General features: G+C 41.7%; 1 pseudogene; it reads left to right on the forward strand.

Moving 5' to 3' along the window:
* Positions 1 to 25,470, forward strand: part of LOC139439093 (piwi-like protein 3) — a 76,143-nt pseudogene that overhangs the window by 38,894 nt on the left and 11,779 nt on the right.

Here is a 25,470-nt window from a genome sequence, read left to right on the forward strand (position 1 = left end):
TTCCTTACCTCCCTCTCTCCCAGGGCAGCAGGAAAGCTGCATGAGGGGTCCCGTAGGAGACTCAAGTGGGTCCTTGGTGAACCAACTCAACACAGAAGACAATGACTGCTTATTTCCAGCGAGAGAGCACCCACACCTCACCAGGAACCCCAAATATGCTGTTGGAAGCTTGGAAGCACGTCCTACAGCCCCTCTCCTTTAGGTGTGTTACAGGAGGGCTAATTGATTTTCTGACTCCACTTCTCCAGACCAAGCTTCCTATTCCAGGGCATTTAGGTAAATTGGGCTTTCTCAGCTGATTTCTCTCTCCTTTCTTCCCAGGCTCTCCCCAAGCCAGCTGGTATGCTCCTCCAAGCTCAAAAAAGAAAAAAGAAAAAAGAAGGGGGGGGGGGACCAGAAGATTGAGCCTGCACTCGCCTGGCCCCTGTGCATCTCCCACCAAATCTCTTGCACTCACAGAGTCAGTCCAAAACCAGAGGGCTGGGGCAATCACAGACCTCAGGAAGTGCTGGATTCAGGAATGGGAAGTCCGGGATATTGCGGACTCAGTGTGGGTCTGTGGAGTGTGGGCTATGGGGGCTCAGGGGACACGGACCTGAGAACCACACATCCAGGAAACACAGGGCTTGGGAACACTGCCACACAATCGACAGTTTTCAGGGAACACTGTGGCCACCAGCCCTAGGGGAAAGGTCCCACCTCCCCACAACTTCTGACCTCCATGTCCGAAACCCAAAATTCTACCTCTAGGAAGCACCACTTCTGTCACCGTCTCTCCAAATCGACGTCCAGACACCTGCCCTGCAAGCCCCTGACACAGCCTGCTCCAGCAGGACTCCAACCCTGCTCAGCCGCTTCTTTGCAGGAGAGATTATGAGGTGCACTCACTCAGATGCCATCTTGCCCCACCTCCACTAGTGGGCTCTTTGTCAGTTATCTTTATTTTTCCATCACTGGAATATGAGCTCTTCAAGAGGAAGCTCTTTGTCTTATGCCCTGCTGGTGCCTGGCACAAAATAGGCATAAAGCAATTTGTGTGTGTGTGTGGTACCAGGAATTGAACCAGGAACCTCATATGTGGGAAGCTGGTACTCAACCCCTGAGCCACATTGGCTTCCCTGAATTGGTTTTCCATTTGTTTTGCTTGTTTCTTGGTTTTATTCTCAAACCGAATCCGAACCTCCCATGAGGGAGGCAGGAACTCAACTGCTTGAGCCACATCTGCTCCTGTAAATTTTGAATGAACATGTAGTAACACTTCTATTTATTACCGTCTCCAAAAACATGCAGACCCCACTGCCGGCTCAACTGCAGGCTTGAATCCAGCTGCCACTAGCAGAAGCCCAAGCGGGTGACCCTGGGCAACCAAGAGGGGTGGAAGAAGCATCCCTGACTCCAGGTGAGTGGAGGGACAGAGAAGGGGGTGGTGGTGGGGTGCTTAATGCTCTACCACAGTGATAAATAAATTCCACGTGGAGCACCCCCATAGCCCCATGAGGGTTGGCAGGTGGGAAGTGTGAGCAGCTTGCGGCTGATCGCCTCCTTCCCTGCAGTGAATTTTCTGAATCAAAGGTGCTTGACTCACCTTTTATATCAAGGCTGATGGGAAAGGAGCAGAGATCCTCATTCATTAGCCAATTCTATGCCATGGCTTTTCCAAGTTAGACAACTCATTTATATGCTGTTCCTCTAATGGGGTCTTCCAGGAACTTTGTTTGCTTGAGTGCTTATGTCACTGCACTGGGAGCTTGAGCAGCTCCTCGTCCATCATGACTTTCACCCCCATGGCCTCGTCCTCACAGAGACAGGTTGTCATCATCACACAGGGGAGCACACTGGCTCGGATCTTGTCACTTACCAGGGATTCAGTTAATGCAATTTGAACCTCGGCTGTGATGGTTACAGTACAATATATTCTACTGGGTCAAAGTTTTCAACTTAAAAAAAAAGTTTTTTGTTTTTTGTTTTTGTAATAGAGACACAAAATCCAGAGTCCACATAATGAAGACTGATCAACTTGATTACATAAAAGGCGAATGCCTATTTTTATCGTCTGCACTGCATCTCTGAGATGATGTGATTCCATAGTATGTATGAAGCACATGGTGTGTGGCAGGCGCTACTAAATGATGCCTGCTGTTATCTTTCCTGAAATTTTTCATATGATGACTTTGCTTGCTGGATGTGTCTGGAAACTGGTCAAGAGAGAGTTTGTAACACCGTTTCTAACTTTTATGTGTAAAATGTAAAGTAGCTTTTTATATTAGAAATTGAGACTTTAACGCTTTATCCGATTATCATAAATTAGGACTAATGCTTCCAGACAGACCATTTTTTGTGACCCAAGGCCTGAACCATCTTAGTTATTCTCAGTACAGGGGCTCCAGGTAATGTGGACCCTCTAACAATTTATTGCAACTCAGCAAGTCACTGCCTCTGTCATCATTCGTAATTGAGATTGTGGTATATATATTTAAACCCATATAAATATTAGGTTATAATCAATAACATGAAATCCTTTACTAGTTGCTGTTCTTAAAAGCAATAGATCTGTTTTATGTCAAAAGCCGGTTCTCGTGGAAGTTTTGGGTTGTTCGTTCATGCACCACTTCCTGATGCCCACTAGGTGGCAGTGTGGCACCCGGTAGTGGGACTATAGAGATGGAAACGCGGGACAAGGTTTTGACTTAGAGTCTTGTTCTGTGAACCTGATAAAACAGGATAAATGCCAAAGCAGGGATAAAGAGGTGCTGAGAGCCACGGGTGTGGCCTGGGGCATCCGCGGAGAAGGCTTCTGGGTAACAGTCCCCTTTTCTTGATATCCGTAGCTGGAGTACTATTGTCTGGATCTTTGGGCGTTGAGCAGTTTATTGAAAAGTTAAAGATTAATGACGTCACGTTCTATTTGCATTGCCCTTTTTACTGCATAAATTCACGGCATTTATAACTTTTGTATACAGAGGAGTCAGCGTCCCTGGAGAAGGAGGGTTGTCGCAGGGTTTTTCAGGACCTCGTGGTGACGCGAGGCAGGACTTGAAGCTCGTCAGTGAGTCAAAACGGGCACGTCACCTGCTCATGGTTCAATTTGGTGGAGCTGTTCGTTTGAAGAACTTGATACGATGCATGTTTGTGTCCAAGAGACTGCAGAGCTTCACGCCATCAGTGTAACCGGACTCCACCCTCACACTGCCCAGTTTTTGTGATAAAGTTCACTCTTCGCAGAAATGGACTCCCCGTTTTTCACTCTTTTCCTCTTATTCCCGATAAAATAGTTACCAAGTTCTTTGGTTGCACTGGTCTCTATAGCTGTCGACATGTCTATATTTAATGTACAACACTGTTAAATACCTGGACCCTTCCCTGCCCCTTGCCATAGCCCAGGGCTGCAGAGTTTTGTTTTGATCTACTTCTGTTGTTTTATCTCCTTGGTTCACCTAACTTTGGCTCTTAATAGTAATAGTGCAGTGTTTGAAGTGTCTTGGGTCCAATTATTTGCTTGGTTGTTTGATGACTGAAACATGGCTCAGTTTCTCAGGTTCCAAAGGAAGCGTAGTAAAGCTGTTTGCAAACCATTTCTGACTGACGTCTTACCCCCAGTGGGTTGTTTATAAGTACAGCATTAAATTCAATCCAGACCCTGTTGCTGGAAATCTCTGAGACACTTTACTTCTTCAACATGAAGCAGATATGGGAAGGTGCCATATTTTTGATGGAGAAACTTTGTTATTACCTCAAGTACTACAAAAGAGGCTTAAGTAATATTATTTGACATGTTCTTCATGTTCTCTTTCCAATTTTTTTTTCACTTTTTTTTTTTTTACGTTTTGAAAGATACTTTGATTACATAAATGTTATAGAGAACATATAAGGGATTCCCATATGCTCTGCTCCCCACACCTCCCACATTTTCCCACATTAGCAACATCTTTCATCAGTGTGGTACATTCATTGTAGTTGACAAACACATTTTGGAGCATTACCACTAGGCATGGATTATAGTTTACATTGTGTTTACACTCTCTCCCATTGGACTCTGTAGGATATGGCTGGATATATAATGGTTTATCTGTCATTGAAATGTCATTCGGGATGACTCCCAAGTCCTGAAAATGCCCCCCTGTTATATCTGCTTTTCCCTCTCCCTATCCCCAGAACATCCATGGGTCACTGCCTCCACAACGGTATTTCTTCCATTGATAAACTCACAATAAATCTATAGTAGAAAACTAGTAAGTTTATTTTAATCCCTAGTTCATTTCCCAGTTCTAGGACTCTGGGATGGTGATGCCCACTCCACCATTAATTGAGGGGGCTTCAATCCCACACATCCGATGGAAGGGACTCTCTTGCTCGCGGTTGTATCTCTTTCCAGTTTGTTTTCTTTTTGTTATGCAGAACTTCCACTGCTTCTATGTAACAGTTTGTGGAGATGTCCCAAGGACGCCACTGCTCATACGACTTGTCATAAAACTCGTTATCATGTTTGATGGTGGCTGATATTCTCTAGTGCCTCTAATTTTAGTGCTTCTAATTTTAATGCTTAAACTGAATTCTAATATAAGGAGAAAAATTTACATTGTAAGTGGCACAATATGTTTCTAAAATACTAATGCAGGTCTGAATAAATTATTTTGTAATTTTATTTCTGGCTCACTCTAAATTTTCAGCAAAAAACATCATTTGGAGAAGGAATGGTAATTTTCTCCGATCAATTTCCATGTTAATTAACCAAAGGAATGTTTCACAGGATCTTGTTGAAGCCAAAAATATATCCATTTGAATGTTTAATTCTGACGCCTCTGTTTTGTGTTGTGAACCACATTTTCCACTAGTATCTTTGTGAGAAAGATGACTCCAGCTTCGGTGGTGATTTTGTTGTGGAATTTAAGAGAAGTTCAATTAATTGAGTATAGAGAGGCCAGGACTCAGGAATGATTTTGAGAAGGAAAAAAATGGTTTATTGACGGCCGGCCGGACTCGGGAGTTTTCTGTTTGAATCCCGAGCCCGGAACAAGATTTTCAAACGTCTTTTATACAGAGAGGAAAGGCCAAATCGTCCCTTTGTTTCAGTTCTCAATAGGCTTCAATTAGCATATATCTCTTCCACATCTTAGGTAAGCTTTTAGCAAGGACTCCAGACATTTTAGATAAGCCTTGGTTTTTGCATTTCCCCTAAATACTTAAAGTTTATAGCCCTTGCTTTGTTAAACATTTCCTGGGACTGGAGCCTGCTGGTCCCTAAGAGCAGGACTGCAGCCTCTTACCGTTTCACACCCACAAGTCAAACAACTTAAGTTATCTCTGAAGAGACAAAGAGCCTTCCACCCATAGCCCACATCATTCCCCCCCTTTGTCAAAGTTTACTTGCTAAGCTTTGGCATAATTATTGTTGTAGCTATGAGGTGGATGACTGTTTGTTGTCTTGACTGATTATTTATCAGTCTTTAGTACAGCATCAAGGACCGTTTTTAGAAGTTTAGAACTTTTCATTCTGGACAGCAGAATCTTGGGCAGGGGCCTCCCGCAGTTATTCTGCTGCCACTGGCACTCACGTGGATTTCCAGTCAGGTTCCAGATCCATCTATTACTTTTATTTTACTCTTAAAGAGTTTACACCTTTAATTTAAAAGGGGTGCTGAAGGGAGACGATCTCTTTTCTGTAACTGCTTCCTGCTGGCCATGGGCTGTAGTCATTGCCTAATAAGGTGTAAAAACTCTTTAATTTATTCTAACTGGAGGAAGATGGATCTGGCATTCTGTACGAAGTTGGATGAAGTTTTCATATGGTTAATAAGATGTTCACTCTGAAAGAAACAAACTTAATTAAAAATTTGGAATACCCGTTTTTAAAAGAGGACACATTGGATTACAGAGATAGACAAGATTAGATGCCTATAAAGATGGCATTCCTTAAAAGCTGGTGGGAACAGCATATATATTCTTTTTTAAGTTATCCATCTTTAGAGAGAAATTGCAACAGACACTTAGCTTTGTCTGAAGACACATTCCAAGCTGTTCAATGATTGACACTCATTCGCTCTGTCAGATGCTCCTGGTGAACTGGCACTCCTTGGGCAACTGGCTTCACTCAGGATTAGAACACTAATTTGGAAATACTCTTAGTTTTCACCTGTGGGAGTGATCAGAACTACAGAATAAAGATTTTTACACCTTGGTTTTCATTGTACAATTTCTAGCAATTTTGACTTGTTCAATAGGTGACTCACCATCAGCAAGCAAGCCTCACTTTTGCTAACTGAGACTGGCTGAGACTGCCACCTTATTCTATAGACATGTTATTAACTGTTTAGAAAATGATTTTACCAGGAATTTAACATGTCTAATATACTTCTGCACTTGATCCAAAATAGAAAAGATAACATTTCAATTATTAGGCATATATTTAGTACAGGATAAAAGTACAGCACTTAATATTAACTAATGTATTACTTAATGCATAAGGATTCAGAGTTGCCATTATTAGTTTTGAGTTTCAGGTTTGTAATACTTTACATGTTATCTCTCCATGAGAGCAGGCCATAATGCCAATTGTGCTCAAGTTTTACTTACAGTCTCCTGGTATCATGGCTCCACTCAGCATGTTCTTCAACGCAGTGAGCAAGTTGCAGCATCCTTCCAGTATTCCAGAGATTTTCCAGTATTCTACTAGCCTGGTGCATAGTGCTCTCTGGCACCATGGAACAGTGCCAGTCTGGAGGCGATATCCATTGTACACTTGGCTGTACCGAGTCATTATTGGCTGCAGGAGCTTGAAACTGCAATATAGTTTCCATCGACTTCAGGAGCAGAACCAGAGACTGATATAGCACATATTTTTAATTGAGGGGTCAGTGACCAGCCTAGCCAATAACTCACATGGAGAGGCCACCTGTAATGTATACAAGGCCTGGTTCGAATGCACAAGAGTTTGACAATGTTAAAGTTTATTCCTTGTTTTATATATATTTTAAACAACTTAACGCAATACATATATCAAATGACTATTTACTTACACAATTTTACTATGAAGATAACAGTAGGTACTTTACTTTAGTAATAGAGGAAAAATACTTTTCATTGTTAGAATGAAAACAGAATATTTCCAATAGAATCAAGACAACTTTTTATTACCATTTACTTAAATGTGTATTTTGCAGTGGCCTTCAGACAGGTTTATTATCATGAAGTTATTTCTGCTACCAATACCAATCTAAGTTTCTTTAGTTAACAATGACTTCTACAACTAGAATTATTTAAACATTTTCAGTTTGGAAGATGTTTTACAAACTCTTTATAATTGACTATAACCGCATTGACTAGACACCTCATGTTTAAATAAACTTACTAAATTACAATTACCAATGAAAGAAATTTACTCTCTATTTAAGAGAGCCTATCTACAATCTTTTCCCTTTAGCCTAATTTCACCAATGTGAACTTACAATTTTCACTTACAATTTTCATTACTGTAAAGATTTTGTACATATGTTAATTTAGTTTATAAATTAACTATGGGAGATTACACTCAAGTTAAATAAAATTGAAACCATTATAGTTTATGCAAGGAATGTTCTCTTTTTCCCTTACAGGAAGCTAAAAACTTCTTTTCTTTAAGTTATCAAAATTATTAAATTAAAAGCATACTGACTACCAGGTTTTAAAACACATGCATACTGACTACCAGGTTTTAAAACACATTACACAATTACTTAATTTTTTAAAATCATAACCCAGGAAAGATCTCTCCATAGTTTTTATGGACTTTCCTTTACTTACTGAAATTTGTTAATAGAGCCACTAATTACCTTATTTTGTTGGAAAGAAATCTTCTGGAAGAAAATAAGGCTCACCAGATTGTGGAGAAGAAAATACTTTATTCTCAATCTTGCAAGAAGGGGCGCAGAGCCAGATATGGCTGGTGCCCCGAACAAAGAAAAATGACACAATTTATACCCCTAAGCCTAGCATGCAAGCTCTTCCTGTTTTTCCATAGATTGGATACTTCAGAAGTTACAGCTTATCTGAGATTTAACTTTCCCACGCAAAAGTTTGATTTAACTGCTTCTTCTATCACATTCCAACCATTTTAGTTTTTACCTGCTCCCCCCCTTTGTCAAATAAGGAATAGAATTTAGTGCTGAAATGGCACCGACTTAGTTAGCTCCTTCTTGGGCATCCTTCCACTGCCCATAGGACTGGCCTAAACTGGTCTCCTCCACTGCTGTCCAACCCGGGAGTGGGAGACTGAGGCAGCAGGCCGCCAGGTTACATCAACATTTTTCTTCTGTGAAAATTAACCTAATCTTTGTTTTGTTTTTGTTTTTTTTTTTTCCAATTTATGGCTGACAAAGGTTTAAACTGGGAAATTACCAGGCAAACTGATTCTTAATTCCCTAGCCTAGTAGATAGGTTTAATCTGCCACACCTAGTCTTGCCTTAAAAGCTCTTGCAAAGAGGAGGCCCTTTCCCAATTGTTTCCATAATCAGATTTCTATGACTTTTTCATCCTGCTTAGTTCAATTTGGGCTTTAAGAATATTTATAAATATAACTGCATATTTAACCTCAACAATTTGAGCAAATAGGCAGACATGAATAGTTTGGCACAACAACATGACTTTAGTTACTTTAAACTTTTCAAAGACTTTTGAAACTCTTCTTAATTTGCACTATGACCATGCAGTTTACCACAAGAATTTTCTTTCTTACTTAATGGATTGTAATAACCAAAATGTTCTCAATGCCTTAGCACCATTTTGTTTTAGAACTTTATATTTTACCTTGAAATTAGCAGAATTTTGGATAAGCAACAAGATTAGTTTTATATATATTTACTGAGGCTATTTGAAGCCTCAGGGAGACAGACTGCTTTCTCTCATGAATTGCCACTCTTAGGAACACTGACCGTCAAGGCAGGAGACTTCTCCCCCTCCACCCCCCTTTTTGATTTTGGAGATAATAAAACTCCAGTGGCCATTTAACCTTATTCTATCAGGCAGCAATTTATTTAGTTTACACTTGAATTCATGAGAGAAAGGGTTACTAATACCAGAAGAGGAGACAGTGATGTCCCAGCTCTTCTCAATTATGAAATAACCACAGGCAAAGGCAAAGGGCGAGGTTAGGCCTGAAGCAACCATAAACAAAGGAAAGGTTAGTGTAGAATTTACACTTAAATAATAGTTTCAGGCTAAATTCACCCAGCTATAATCTCAGTTATTGTCTTTCCACTGTTTTACAATATAAATGCATTTATAAATGATTTTAACTCTTAGTTACAGTTTTTATTAATTTTTTTTAAAACCTATTAATTTTATAACACCTTTAAATACCTTTCATTCAACTTATAACATATTAAATGAACTTAACCATTACTTTAATTTTTCCTTTAAAGTGAAAGAATAAATCTCTTGCAGTTAGTTTGAAATAAAAGGCTACTTTTCAGGATTTGATTTCTAGAACATAAAATGTTCTTTTAAAAGAGGTAAGACTCTTCTTCAAACATTGAGGATATGATGAGGTTAAAGCACAAGAAGCTATTGATAAATGATTTTCTTTATATATTGATCTTACTCAATTTAATCATAAAAATTTCCCTTCCACAAACCTTCTACACTTTCAGTATTCATTCAGGTTCTGTCCCACACTCTACTCTTTCCAATAATCAATCATTTTATCTTAGGACAAAATCATCTTCTGTTTCCTTAACAATAAAAACACATTCCATATATCCCACATACTGAGTTACCAGGCAAACTTCTTACAACATATAATTGCCATTAATACTAAACAAGTTTGTTAAAATAATGAACTTTTCTTCACTTTAAATACTTAGTAGCATGTAATACCAGAAACAGTTTTTTTGGAAGTAAGTTGGCAGGGGAGATTGGCTGCCGAATAAGTTTGTTATAAAATTGCCTTTTATTATTATTATTATCAATTCAGTTTTGTTAAATAATGACTTTCTGCAATTAGCCACTTAAATACCTTAAACAATGCTTTGTAAAACTTTTATATTTATACCCTTAACACAAATTTTACCTTCACAGAATATTCTCTTACTTAAGGTTACTACAATACCTTCTAAGAACCTGAGCAGAATGCAAACGTATTTTGGCTTTGACACCCTAAGGAGGGAACTTTACTGCATTTATTCTGATTCTGCTTTTCACCTCCTTCACTCCCCCCCTTCCAGGCAGTCGGGTGCACAACAAACAGGAATGCGGCTTATGAATAGAAGGGTGGACTCACTGGAAAGGGGCAAGCCGCTCCCCCCTTTCCAGCTTTCAGCCAAAATGGGCAGACAGAACCTACTCAAATTTGGCAACTCTCCCAGGGACCCAGCCACCCTGACTGGGACATCCCCAACAAACTTGGGTGCGTGGCGCGGACACAGATGGCCTCCAAGCCCCGGCAAAGGGCCAGACCAGAGACAAGACAGCAGAGCATGTACAAACATCTAGAGTCCGCAAACATCCAGACTCCTCAGCTTTTGCCCCAGAATCATTTCACCCCCTTGCCAATGGCAAGGGAGGGCTCCAGCTCAGCTGTAATTCCACTCTACATAAGGACACAACTCCAACACTAGCCTTGAGCTGACACAGACAGAAGCACAAAGGTCACTAATCTGACTCACAAGTTTATATATTTATTTTCACCACGGCTGCCCCCACAGCCATCACAAACCTCAGAACACTTAACATTTGGTATAAAGCAAATTCATTCACAAATTAGCACCATAACAAAAGATTTCAGCTAGACTTTTCCACTGTTTAAACTTTACACCCAGACCAAGCTCCACCAGAAAAGCCGATCCATTTTCCTGTAACCAAGTTTTGTTTTCCTTAATCTAGACCAATTTCCAGGATATTAGGACTCGAACCTATAAATACCCTTCCTATTAAAATCGAGACTCCACTCCTTTAGTGGATATAAGACCAGTACCAGATTCTAACATGCAGTTAGACAAACCCAAAACACCAGGGCTTTTCCCCGGTTTTCCTCCTTTTCCCAAGCCTAGAGAGAACGGCTTCCCCCCAGCCTTCTGGGGCTACTAGGGTTCTCTCGGGAGGTGATCAGCCTCCCCTTCCTAGCAATTAAAGCTAGGGCCTTCCAGACTCTGCTCACCCGGGGAGTCTTACCTTCTTCCCTGTTCGGAGCTCTTTTTCGTTCCCAGAATCTTTCTCTTCAGACCTTCCATTGCCCTCGATTTTTGTCGGGAAGATTCTGGTGGAGCCCACATCTTTTCTGGATTAAATTTAATCCAGGGGCGCCCAGATTTGGGGTTCACCCGAGTCCTCCCGGCTTCCTCGGGGATTTGGAAGGGGCAGCAAAATGCTACCGTCTCTGGCCTTCATTTATTATCCCTTCGTGGTTGCCATTAATGTTGTGGAATTTAAGAGAAGTTCAATTAATTGAGTATAGAGAGGCCAGGACTCAGGAATGATTTTGAGAAGGAAAAAAATGGTTTATTGACGGCCGGCCGGACTCGGGAGTTTTCTGTTTGAATCCCGAGCCCGGAACAAGATTTTCAAACGTCTTTTATACAGAGAGGAAAGGCCAAATCGTCCCTTTGTTTCAGTTCTCAATAGGCTTCAATTAGCATATATCTCTTCCACATCTTAGGTAAGCTTTTAGCAAGGACTCCAGACATTTTAGATAAGCCTTGGTTTTTGCATTTCCCCTAAATACTTAAAGTTTATAGCCCTTGCTTTGTTAAACATTTCCTGGGACTGGAGCCTGCTGGTCCCTAAGAGCAGGACTGCAGCCTCTTACCGTTTCACACCCACAAGTCAAACAACTTAAGTTATCTCTGAAGAGACAAAGAGCCTTCCACCCATAGCCCACATCAATTTGGATAGCCCACTGACATAATGATTTATTTCTTATGCAAGGAAGCTTAGTTTTCTTAGATGAGTCACTGGACGTTATTTTTTAAATTTTAATCTCAGGAATTGGAAGTGGTCAGCCAGACCAGACACCATCAGAATGTGAAGATTACCATCAAATTCTCCAAAGAGCTCTCGCCTACCTCACCAGATTGCCTCTGCTATTACAATGTTCACTTCAGAAGGTGAGCTAGTGACAGTTAGTGCCTGAGAGTTTTGTTTTACTGTGTAGCAGAGATGTTGATTGCTGTCACTTGCTTTTAGCATTTCACATCTTTTTATTTATTTATGTTTCATTTTATTTTTTAAAATTTTTCATTTCACATCTTGATGGTCTCCAGCTATGCATAGAGTGAAGGGTCTTTGAAATGAAATGACTGTTGAGCCTCGCCTAGAGACATGCAAGTTCAGGCCTCCCCCACACTGTTGTTTTCCCACTTTCCCTTCCCATGCCAGACTTCCCTCTAGAAAGAATAATAAACCCTGACCCTTCATATTTGTGCATCCTTCTCCCTGCAGTGAGTACATCTGTTTTCTCTTCTACATTTCACTCTGCTGATCAAATTAAAACTGGGGCACTGAGTCCAAAAAGACGTTTTGGTTTTCTTTGGGCATGGAGGACATCATGATGGTATTTCCACCTTATTTGGTTTTATTATCTGAAAAGGGACCAGAAAATTTGGTCAGAAGTGAACATACCATTCAGGTCACAATACAGTTCCCTTGTACATGACTATCAGGCACGTCATGTTCATGCAGAGTTGAAACACAGTCGGATTTCTCCAAGTGTATTCTCTTATATGCTGCTGGATGCTTAATAATAGTCACTATTTTTTCAATGAAATCAATTCTTTTAATTTCTAGAACTTTGAGGATAATGAATTTACAACAAGTTGTCCACAACTCTTGTTATAGAATTTGAGAGAGGTTCAATTATTTGTGTATAGAGAGGTCAGGACTCAGGAATGATTTTGAGAAGGAAAAATGGTTTATTGATGGCCGGCTGGACTCAGGAGCTTTCTGTTTGAATCCCAAGCCCAGAACAAGATTTTTGAATCCCTTTTATATGAGAGGAAAGGTCAAATGGTCCCTTTGTTTCAGTTCTCAATAGGTTTCAATGAGCATATGTATCTTCCACATCTTAGGTAAGCTTTTAGCATGGACTTCAGACATTCTAAGTAAGCTTTTAGCATATTTAGTTTGCATTTCCCCTAAATACTTAAAGTTTATAGACCTTGCATTGTTAAACTGTTTCCTGGGACTGGAGTCCTTGCCATTGTTACCAAGGGCAGGACTGCAGCCTCTTACCTTCACACCCAAAAGTCAGAGAGCTTAGGTTATCTCTGAAGAGACAAAGAGCTTCCCACCCATAGCCCACATCACTCTTAAAACACAAATGACCCGACTAAGATTCCTGATCATCGGTTTGTATATGGTGGAATGTTTCACCTCCTGTAGACTTAAGAAGGTTACTCCAATTTTAAGGTTTATGATTCGCAAGTGCTGGCTTTTTAAATGGTATCCACCAACCAAGAAAAATTAAGCTTTCAGTTTGATGTAAATTTAAAATAAAGTGTGAGATTCACCTTTAAATATCCCAGCACGATCACCATAAACTGAACTCTGATACCCTCATGAACCAATTCTCTCTGGCAGGTTGGAGCTCTGGCTTGCTTATACAACTTCTATTCTTCAATATGAAAACAGCATTCCTCCTGTGCTGATGTGAATTATAAACTCCTCCAGCAAGAAACTGTCCTTGACTTGAGAGTCAGACTGTATCAACAAACCAGAAGGGTGCTGTGGAAGTTGAGAGGTTCAATAATTGCACATGGAAGGCCAGGGCTCAGTAATAATTTTGGGAAGGCAAAAATTTATTTATGACTGGCTTGGGAGCTTCTCTGTCCAAAAACCTAAGCCCCAAATAGGATTTTTGGGTTCTTTTCCTACAAAGGAAGAGCCAAATGGTCCTTTGTTTGAGTTCTCAATAACTTGAGTTAACACTTATTTCCCACATTCCAGGTAGGCTTGAATTAACATATTTAGTTTGCATCATCCGTGAAAATTCAAAGTCTCTAGAGCTTACATTGTTAGTCAGTTTCCTGGGACTGGAGTGGTTGGCATCATTAGGAAAGGTGAAGCTCAGCCTTTCCTTGTCTGACACACACAGCCCCAGTTATTTACAAAGAGATGTGCAGCCCCCACCCAGGGCTCCTGTCATTTCCCCCCTTTATGCTAGCTTACTTGCTAAGCTTTGCCATGATTATTGTTGGAGTTATGAGGTGGGTGGCTGTTTGTTGTTTTGATTGATTACTCCATTTATCAATTTCCCAGTGAGGGCTGAAGGACAAAGCCCCTGGGCACCAGCCGGGGCCTCTTCCTGTTCCCAGGAGAAGTTCTTGTTCTGGACAGCAGAGTCCTGGGGGTTACTGGTGCTTACATGAATTAATTTTTATTTTTTTTAGAGAGTTTACACCTTTCATCTTAAAGGGGTGCTGAAGGGAGATGATCTTTTTTCCGTAGCTACTTCATGCTGGTCATGGGCTGTAGTTTCTACCTGACAAGGTGTAAAAACTTTGTTATTTTATTTTGCCTGGAGGAAGATGGATCTGGCATTTTGTATGAAACTGGATGAAGTGTTCACATGGCTAATAAGATGCTCATTCTGAAAGAAACAAATTTAATTAGAATACTTTTTTTTTTTAAGAGTACACTGGATTACAGAGGTAGAAAAGGTTAGGTGCCCGTAAAGATGGCACCTCTTTTAAAAGTTGGTGGCAAACACTATATACGTATTTTAAGTTCTTGGTTAACCCTCAGAGAGAAATTGTAATAGATAACAATTTAGGTACTTAGCTGTGAGAGGCTGCCCCCAAGTTAGTTTGGTGGCTTTTAGATTAAAAGGGTTGTTGACTCCACTGTTTTCAGCCAAGATGGTGGTTATTTAATGCATAAGGGTTTTGAGCTTCAATTAATAGTTTTAAGTTTCAGGTTTGCAATACTTCACATGTTTTCTCTCCCTGGGAGCAGGCCATAAAATCAATTGTGTTTCAAGTTCTACTTACAGTATTCTGGTATTTATTGTTCCACTTCATATGTTCTGCACAGAATCAGTACTGTTGACTCTAGAGAGAAACTAGGGAGTACATTTTACTGGCCTGGTGCCTAGTGCTCTCTGGCACTCTGAAACAGTGCCAGTCTGAAGATGATGTCCATTGCACATTTGGCTATACTGAGCCACTGCTGGCTGCTGCAGGAGGTTGAAACTGCAAAGCAGTTTCCATCCACTTCAGAAGCACAGCCAGAGAAGTCATAGATATTTTTATTGTTTTAGGGGTCAGTGACCAAACTAGCCAATAACTCATATGGAGAGGCAACCTACAATGTATTCAAGGCCTGCTTTGAATGTAAAAGAGAGTTTGACAATGCTCAAGTTTATTTCTTGATTTTTATGTACCTTTTAAACATTTTCAATGCAGTGTGTTACATATTAAATGAGCTTAACTTTTTAGTACTTTGCTTTTTACTTTTTAAAAACAAAATCTATTTTCATTTATTTCTCTCCCCTTTCCCCTGGTTGTCTGCTCTCTGTGTCCATTTGCTTCTGCATCTGCTTGCATTATCTGGCAGCACTGGGAAACTGCATCTCTTTTTTGTTGTGTCATCTTGCTGTGTCACCTCTGTGTGTGTGTGGTGCCACTTCTGGGTGGGCTGTCCTTTTGTCACACTGGGCGGCTCTCCTTACAGGGTACACTCCTTGGGCATGGGGCACCCCTACATGGGGACATCCCTGTGTGGCATGGCACTCCTTGCACGTAGCAGCACTGCACATGGGCCAGCTCCACACGGGTCAGAAGGCCCTGGGGATCGAACCCTGGACCTTCTGTATGGTAGATGGATGCTCTATCAGTTGAGCTATGCTCGCTTCCCCTTTGCTTTTTGCTTTTACACTTTTATCTTAAAGACATTAATTAGCAGGCATTTTAATTTAGCAGTGGAAGTAAAACTATTTTTATTGGTAAAATTAAAACAGAAGATTCCCAATGGAATAGAGGAAACTTTTATTATTGCTACTTGAATATGCACATTGAGGTGACTTTCAGACAGGTTTCATTGCTATGAAGTTACTTATTGCTGTTCATATTAATCCAGGCTTCTAGTTAATAATGGCTTTTAGAACTAGAGCCATTTAAATGCTTCAGTTGGGAAGATGTTTTTATAAACTCTTTACAATTGACAACAATTACAGACTGGCAAATTTACCTTAGATTACAATTAGTAAGCAATGGGATTTACTTTGTGCATTTAAGAGAAAGCAGGCCTATATTTAATATAATTTTATTAAACATGAGCTTACAGCTTTTATTATTTTAAAGATTCAATATATATAATGTAAACTTATTAACCTGGTATCCCATAAACCAAAGAGATAATACTTAAGCTAAACAAATTGAAATTGTTATTTTTTAAACAAAGAATGTTGTTTTCTTTTTCTGTACAGGGGCTTAAAATCTTCTGTTTTTGATCATTTTAAAACTGTGAATAATTTTTAAAGCATACTGATTTTTAGGCTTTGGAATATAAAGCAATTACGTAATTTGTTCCAATTGTAGCTTAATAAGGATTTTTATAACTTTTCCAATAGTTTTTGTATTCAGATTTCCATATGATTTTTTAATACCACCTAGTTCAATTTGGGTTTTAGGAATATATATATATTACTTATATAACTGCATATTTAACTTCAACAATTTGAGCAAATAGGCAGACATGCATAGTTTGATACAGAAACACCACTTAGTTGTTTAAAACTTTTTTTCTTTGCTGGCTAATCCAGAGTATAATCTTCTCACTGGTTTTCCTGGTTACATTGTTTGGAGGAACCTGGCAAGCATTTGGGGCTTCTGCTTAGACTGAAAAGAAATCTGGTAGCTCTGACTCACTTCCTTCTGAGACAGCCTGAACAATGGGGGTTGCTTCGTAAGGCCTTTTGGGCAAAGGAAAGGCCTCGTACACTGGGAAGAGCACTGCTTACTTTTGGAAAACCTGGCAACAGTTATTTCTGATTCCTCGTGGAAATGGCCAATCAGAATTAATTTATAGTATTGGGAAAGGTCAAGGAAAAAGACAACTTTCCCTTTAAAAGGGTAAAGAAATGCGAAGAACAAAATTATTTAGAATGAAAAGTGATACACATAAAACTTTTCTAAATCCAACTACAAGTTTCCCATAGTCTAATTATCAAGTTGAATTGTCAAGGGGTGGGCCAGACCTGCAGGAACCGTAAGCAAAGGCAAATGCAGTTTATAATTACTATCACAATAGTTGAAGTTTAAGGGTTAAATTAGTTATAAAATAACTATAAGTTTGAGTTATGATTACTATTATTATAATAAGCACTAGATAACCTTGAAGTAGCCATAAACAGAGGTAAATTGATTTAATATTACTATTAAAATAGCTGAAATTTAGGTTATATTTACTCCACTATAGCAGTTTAGTTATAAATTTATATATATATAGGTACTTATAAAATGATTTTAATTTTTAGTTACAGTTTTTAGTAAGTTTTTACCTTAAGGTGAATTTATTAATTAAGTCACAAGAATTTTATTAGTAACAACCTTGTGAAGTTTTTTGCTTTTCTAGTAACTGAATAAATTTCATTCATGAGTTATGCATTAAATTTACAAGCAAGACAGTATTGGTATTTAAAAATTCATTTCTTGGATACTTTTTTTTTTTGCCTTTATTTATTTTTTTTAATGTTACATTAAAAAAATATGAGGTCCCCATATACCCCCGACCCTCCTCACCCCACTCCTCCCCCCATAACAACAACCTCCTCCATCATCATGAGACATTCATTGCACTTGGTGAATACATCTCTGAGCACCGCTGCACTTCATGGTCAATGGTCCACACCATAGCCCACACTCTCCCACAGTCCAACCAGTGGGCCATGGGAGGACATACAATGTCCAATAACTCCCCACAGCACCACCCAGAACAACTCCAAGCCCCAAAAATGGCCTCACATCACATCTCTTCCTCCCACTCCCTACCCCCAGCAGCCACCATGGCCACTTTCTCCACACCAATACCATATTTTCTTTGATTACTAATCACAATATTTCATGAATAGAATATCAGTAAGTCTACTCTAATCCATACACTGTTCCTCCATCCTGTGGACCCTGGAATGGTTGTGTCCACTCCAAATATATATCATGAGGGGGCTTAGATTCCACATGGATGCTGGATGCAATTCTCCTGCTTTCAGTGGTAGGCACTCTTGGCTCCCTGGTGTGGTGATTGACCTTCTTCACCTTCATGTTAGCTGAGTGGGGTAAGTCCAATAAACCAGAGTATAGGAGTTGCAAGACTGTCGAGGCTCAGGGCCTGGCTATCACATGGTCAGTTGAGAGATTCAGGTCCCCTGGGTATACATTAAACCCAGCACCAACTGCAGATCCGGTAAAAGTAATAGGAGAGGCTTGTGGACAAAGATCACATCTGAGTCCAGCTACTTTTTTACTGTTATTCAACAAGTGAACTTTAAATTTAATTTTCTTTTTTTTTTTAAAGATTTTTTTTTAATTTATTTAATTCCCCTCCCCTCCCCCGGTTGTCTGTTTTCTGTGTCTTTTTGCTGCGTCTTGTTTCTTTGTCCGCTTCTGTTGTCATCAGCGGCACAGAAAGTGTGGGCGGTGCCATTCCTCGGCAGACTGCACTTTCTTTCGCGCTGGGCGGCTCTCCTTATGGGGTGCACTCCTTGCACGTGGGGCTCCCCTACGCGGGGGACACCCCTGGGTGGGGCGGCACTCCTTGCGCGCATCAGCACTGCGCATGGGCCAGCTCCACACGGGTCAAGGAGGCCGAGGGTTTGAACCGCGGACCTCCCATGTGGTAGATGGATGCCCTAACCACTGGGCCAAAGTCCGTTTCCCTAAATTTTATTTTCTAGGAACAGGCAAACTGACAAGGTTAAGCATAGATTTTAAAGTTGAACATAAAGTTAAATACAGATTAAAATGGAAGAATTATTATTATTTTTTTACCTTTAGCATTTCTGGGGTATTGGGAGATAGGCTGATTAAATTTAGCATGATGTTGCCAAGCCAAATTGTTCTTTTCCTTTGCAGTTTTTTATGACTTTATTGTCAGACAGTTTCCCAGCTAAACCATTAAAAGGGCTATTAAGTAATTAGAGGTTTCTTGTTCTAGGCAATAGTTTTTTTCTCTGGACAAAGGTACTTTACCAGTTTTACAGTTTTCAAAACATTTCAAAGCATTTTTACACAGACATGCGAAGAGAAATTCAGAGAGGCAGAATCTGGGCAGAAGTTAGCTTTGCAAATGTGTTTTGGCTGTGAAACCCTGGGGGAGTAATTATTATTGCATTCATCTGGGTTCTGTTCAGCACCCCTCCACCTCCCCCCTCCTAGGTAGCTGGGCATGATCACATGGGAATGTGGCTTACGAGTTGAAGGTGTGGACTAACCGGGAGAGGCCAGCCCCTGGCTTTCCACTGCTGTCATGCTTCTCCCTAAGGGAGGAGGAGAGAGAAGGTAATGGCAGCAAGTTCCAGCCTGCTAAAATGGTTTGAGAAAACTTTCCAGGCTTGGTGCCTTCCTGGGGACCCCTGTCCTGGCAGGGTCATGATTCAAGCCATTGTTCCACCAGCCATCCTGACTGGGGCCAGCTCCATTAAAATTGGGTGCATGGTGCAGACACAGATGACCCCCGAGCCCCAGCAAATCAGACGGACCCAGAGGCAAGAGAGCAGAGCATGTGCACATTCAGACTCCATGGTTTTGCTTTATAAATTACAATCATTTCACTCCTTTGCCAGTGGTAAGGGAGGGCTCCAGGTTAACCAAAGTTCACTACTTCACACAATTACACAATTCAGCATCATTGCCCAGAGGCATGAAAACATTCTGAACAACAGAGACAGAGGCACAAAGCTCATCAATCTGACCCACAACTTTATTCCTCCAGCTCGGCTGCCCCTGAGCAACCACTGTAATCCTAGGAATAAGGAACTTTTTTTAAGATTTTTAATTTATTTCTCTCCCAGTTGTCTGCTCTCTGTGTCCATTCACTGTGTGTTCTTCTGTGACTGCTTCTATCCTTATCAGTGGGACCGGGAATCTGTGTTTCTTTTCATTGTGTCATCTTGTTTTGTCAGCTCTCCCTGTGTGTGTCCCCATTCTAAGGCAGGCTGCACTTTCTTTTGCACTGGGCAGCTCTCCTTATGGGGCACACTCCTTGCACGTGGGGCTCCCCTGTGTGGCATGGCACTCCTTGCATGCATCAGCACTGCACATGGGCCAGCTCCACATGGGTCAAGGAGGCCTGAGGTTTGAACCACGGACCTCCCATGTGGTAGGCAGACACCCTATCCTTGGGCCAAATCCGCTTCCTGGAAGAGGGAACTTTCAAACCAAACCTTTAATAGGACTTTCTCTTTACCCTTGCTGTTTACAAAGCAAGCTTATTTGCAACTCAGCACCAAAACAAAGATTTATTTCTGGCTAAATTTTTCACTGTGTAAACTTATACTCAGATCAAGCTGTGTTACAAAAACCAAACAATTTTCCTGTAACCAAGATTTTCCAAATCCAGACCAATTTTCAGGATGCATTAAGACTTAAACCCATCAACGTTTTTCCCACTGTAATTAAACCTCCACTATCTTAGTGAAGGTGGAAGCAGATGCTAACTGCAGTTAGCTGAACCTAAACATCAGGTTTCTTTTTTTTTTTTTTCCTCTTTCCTTTCAGACCTGGAGAAGATGACTTTCCCCTGAATTTCTGGAGGTACTGGGATCCTCTTGGGAGGTGATCAGGCTCCCCTTCTAACATTTAAGTTGGGTTTTCCTGACAGTATTCCCCCCTGGGAGGGTCTTCCCTGGGGTGTAGAGGTTTTTCATTCCCAGAATCATTTTAGACCATCTGCTGCATCCGATTCTTGCTGAGAGGATTCTGGCAAAGCCCACATCCTCTTTCTGGACTGAAGAGTCCAGGGCTGCCCAGATTTGGAGTCCCTCTGATCCCAGAGGCTTTACCTAGGGGTCTCACCTGGCAGTGCTGCCTTCCCCACACCAGACTTGTGCACAGCCAGCCCGTGGCTTCTCCGGTGGGAGCTGCAGTCAAGGACTCAGCACCCCCCCCCACCTCCCCATCCAGCCCAGTCCTATTGACGAGGGAAAGGGAACAGGTAAGCCAGAACCTTTCCCCTGGCGAGCCTCTTGCTCACACCATCACAGTAAGGGATTCAGCACTTCATTGCTACTTTAACTGTGGCTTGATGGCCTTAGTTGACTATTTTCCACACCTGGCAGCTCAGCTTCCTCAGCTCAGAAGCTGCCGTATCCAGATTGTACCCTGCTAGCATGGCTCAGGAGACGTAAGGAAGAAGTCTGAGAACTTCTACAAGGTGGGGGCCACCTTGTAGGAAGTTTTGGGGACTGGGACAAATGAATTTGATTTCATATTCATTGAACCTTTTTCCTGTAGATGAATGAAAGGATAGATTGATTGATTTGTAGACTGTCTGCTAATGGATTTCAGAGGTGTGGAAAAGAATGGAGGCAAGGAGACCAGCGAGGAGGTTGTCAAACCTTTTAGCAAGGGAGGAGATGGCCAGGAGAAGTAGGTGGGAATGGGCAGGACTTGATGGCTTGGGATTAGTGGGTGTAGAAAAGAGGAGAGTGTGATGTAACCCTTGGATATTTTATGAAGAAGTGGTTTGATTTTGGTGCCATTTGATAAGATGGGGAAGACTGTAAGAAGGGCAGAAGATGGGATCTGAAAGGATCACAAAATGCTGTATCAGTGATTTATTATTTTATTACTATTATTATTTTTAGAGATTTTAAAAAATTTATTTCTCTCTCCTTCCCCCCAGTTGTCTCCTCTGTGTCCATTCTCTGTGTGTTCTTCTGTGTCTGCTTCTATTTTTGTCAGTAGCACCTGGAATCTGTGCCTCTTCTTTTGTTGTGTCATCTTCTTGTGTCAGCTCTCCATGTGTGGCACCATTCCTGGCCAGGTTGAACTTTCTTTTGCACTGGGTGGCTCACCTTATGGGGCTCTCTCCTTGTGCATGGGGCTCCCCTATGTGAGGGGCAGCCCTGTGTGGCACAGCACTCCTTGCACGCATCAGCACTGCACATGGGCCAGCTCACCAAGGATCAAGGAGGCCCTGGGTATGCACCATGAACCTCCCATGTGGTAGATGGATGCTCTATCTGTTGAGCCAAGTCCACTTCCCTGTATCAGTGATTTAATTTGTCTTGAACCAAGTCTACCATGAGTGGACTCTTCAGGGAAACTCTGCTCCAAGGCATGACTCAAAGATCCAGGGTGTTACCATTTGTGGCTCTTCCCTCTTGACAAGTAGTCCCATGGTGGCATGATAGAGGAAGACCAGTAGAAGTGGTGCAGTGATGCTTATATGCCTTTGGCTGGAAGTGGCAGTGATGCCCTCTTCTACTTGTCTTCCTATCAGCCCAAATTCAGTCCTATGGACTGAATGCAGCTGACCACAGGCTGGGAATGCCATCCTCTTGTGCCTAGAGGTGGAATGATTTCAAGGAGGCATGGTGTACGTACTGCTACAAGGGGTAAATGAAGCCTGCTTTTAGGGTGTGTTGGTAAGTCAGAGTTCCAGAGAGAGGACAGGCTGGAGATGCTGTTTCCAGCTGCCTCTGGATATTATGTCATTACCTGGGCTATAAAGAATAACCTAGAATATATAGCCATGAGAATAATACATTTCAAGGAGGAATGTTACCAAGAAATTAAATAAGGCAAAAACCAGAAGAGACCTTTGCAAGGAGAAAACAGTTGAATAGTGAGGATGGAAGTCCAGTTATGAAGTTATTGAAGAAAAACGGTGGCCAGCTTTGCCAAAATGATGAGAAGGGGCATAGTTTCATAGCTGGAGGAGAATATATTTAAGTTAGGGAAAGCTAGAGTATGTTTTTATTCTGATGGGAATGTTCAAATAACACAGAATGAAGTTATAATTTAGGATGCAAGCGGAATAAGTGATAATGGATGCACCCTTGGAGGTGACATTGTCTAGAGTCCAGAGCTCAAGCAGAGTGACAGAGCTTTCTGGAGAGCAGGACACACCGTCCATTGTACTCTACCTCCTGGTAGAAGGGAAGGTGGCAAAGGTGGACAGAAGGGGTGGGAGTTTCTTTCTGAATTCTTGTATCTCTCAGTGGAAAATAAACCAGGTCATTGGCTGAGTGGGTTGGAGGGGGGAGACTAGGGGACATGTAGGAGTTTTGAGAAGAGGTGGACTTTGCTGGGGAGCACCCCTCAAAGAGTGTGCCAAGGCTGCAGGTGTGAATTACCAGCAGGGTTTTGCTGCTGGGTGCTCCCACCGAACCCCATTCTGGTGACCAGAGTTAGAGGCGAGCCCGCACGACTCGGTGAAGGGTTAAGGAAACAAAGGAATCACTGGCATTTTTGATGAAGGGATTCGAATGACAGGGCATGGATATCAGCTGGAGAGCTAAGAGGGTGACGATGTGGGGGAGATGGAAACTTCCACACTTTTACCATGGTCAAAGGTTATGTGTCCTCTACTTGGGTCTGGTCAGTCTAACTCTTTCACCTCAAGGTTCATTGACTCAGAAGAGTCATTTGGACACCCCAACAACCGCCTCCATGCATGTAGCTGCCTGCATCCTTGGGCCTGGGGGAGGCCTCCAGGGAGGTAATAGTACTTCACTGCAGGTATCTCAGCTGGTACCTGCACATGGGGGTGATTATTTTATTAACTGCTTCCCTTTTAGATTATGACTTTCTGGGGGCAGAAACTGTCCATTTTGCTTTTAGTAATATCTTCAGTATCACATGCCTGGCACTTATCAGATACCCCAGAATTAGCTGGGAATATTTACTAGTTCATGTGTGTCCATGTCACAGAGCAGTGGGTTAAGGCACAATTTTCAATAGGGCAACTTGCTTTCCTGCATGTATCGGTAGTGTCAACTGAGACATGGCAAACTAAGCTGCAAGACAACAGACCCATTTATCTGGAGTCTTAGAATTTCAATTTGGGAAGCACAGATTCAGGGAGCACCTCAAATCATGTCCCATTTGGCATTTCCAGGCCAGGGTTTATAAAGGAAAGAAGTTTGACAAGTTGTTTGTGGTTGGTGGGTATTTGGGGTGCTCTTGTCCTTCAGGTTAGATGGTTAACTGAGTTCTTTACCTTATGGTTTATGTTGTGGTTCAGAGGTTCTTGGGGTTTTGAGAAGCATTGTTGCTCGAGGCTTTGCCGACTTAGAAGTTTATGGTATTGTTTGTGACATCTCATTCAGGCCTCTGTAAGAGTGACCTCTAGAGTGACCTGCTGGCTCCATTTTAAATGTCTTAGAGCCACAGTAACTCTACTTTGTTTTATTTCTTTAAACAGTAGGTAGAAGACTTGGTTGTGGATGAAAAATAAAGAGGTGGCTCCAGCAGTAAAATACTTGAGTAAATGTGGGGCAACATTTGAAATTGTTAGGGTCGTGTCTACAGACCCTGTTTGAAAGGCAGAACAAAAGGAAGCAACTGCTTAATTTTAACAGTGTAATGAAAACCTGAAATCCTCTAAATTTATACATGAGTCCCAGGAAGAGAAATTCAGCCCTGGCTTTCAATAGAAGTTTATTAATAATGTGAATAGGAATAACAAGATTTGTTAGATACAGAAGTCAATGTTGCAATGGATGATGAGAGGGTATTTATGAAAAGGGTAAGAATTAGCGTGCGAGATGCAAATGTTCCCACAAGAAGGACAGCACACCCCGAGCTCTGTTCAGCTAGGTGGTGGAGTGGGGACCAGTGAAAGGTGGTGACGCTTCTACTACCAGCATGTGTAAACCCCGTGCTCCTGCATTGGAGAGCTCCAGACAGCAGAACAGGCTCACTCCTAGGTTTCTTTCAAAAAGAAAACTACCACCAACAAAAGCCCAGCCACCTCTGGCCTTTTGCACCTATTTCTGTCTCTTCTGAAAATGGCCCTGTGCTCCTTGGCATGCATTGTGCAGCAACACATATGTCTGCTCATGAGAAAGGCAAGGGATGGTTCCTTGGAGGTGTAGAGTAAGAGGATTCTAAACAGAACTTAGAGCCTGATCTCTAACTTGGAGAAAACAGCCACCAGTGCACCTCCTTGCCTCCATGCATGCTCGGAAAGAAGCAGAACAGGGCGAACCCTTGTGCACCTGCTCGTGGCTCTCACTGAGGTCCCTCACGAGAATGGCAGCCATGCCCCCTTGCTTTTCCTGTGCAGCACTACCATCAAGAGATCATGGATCCCAGGCAGCCACCCTTCATCAGCCAGGTCAAGTGGAAGAAGAGCCAGAGGAACTACCCGAGAGAATCTGTGCTGCTGATTCCTGAGCTCTTCCCTTCGACAGGTACTGCTGGGCCATGTGGTCTTTCCACAGTGAGCCCCTCTGAGCCCCACAGGCCTGTGGCTGGAGACATGTGCTTCTGGCAGCACCTCACCATACCCCTGGAACTAGATGCCCAGTCTTGCTGGGTTCCTCCTCTCCCAGATGCCACTGT

The sequence above is a fragment of the Dasypus novemcinctus genome, chromosome 6 (assembly GCF_030445035.2).
Source record: "Dasypus novemcinctus isolate mDasNov1 chromosome 6, mDasNov1.1.hap2, whole genome shotgun sequence".
Taxonomy (NCBI): domain Eukaryota; kingdom Metazoa; phylum Chordata; class Mammalia; order Cingulata; family Dasypodidae; genus Dasypus; species Dasypus novemcinctus.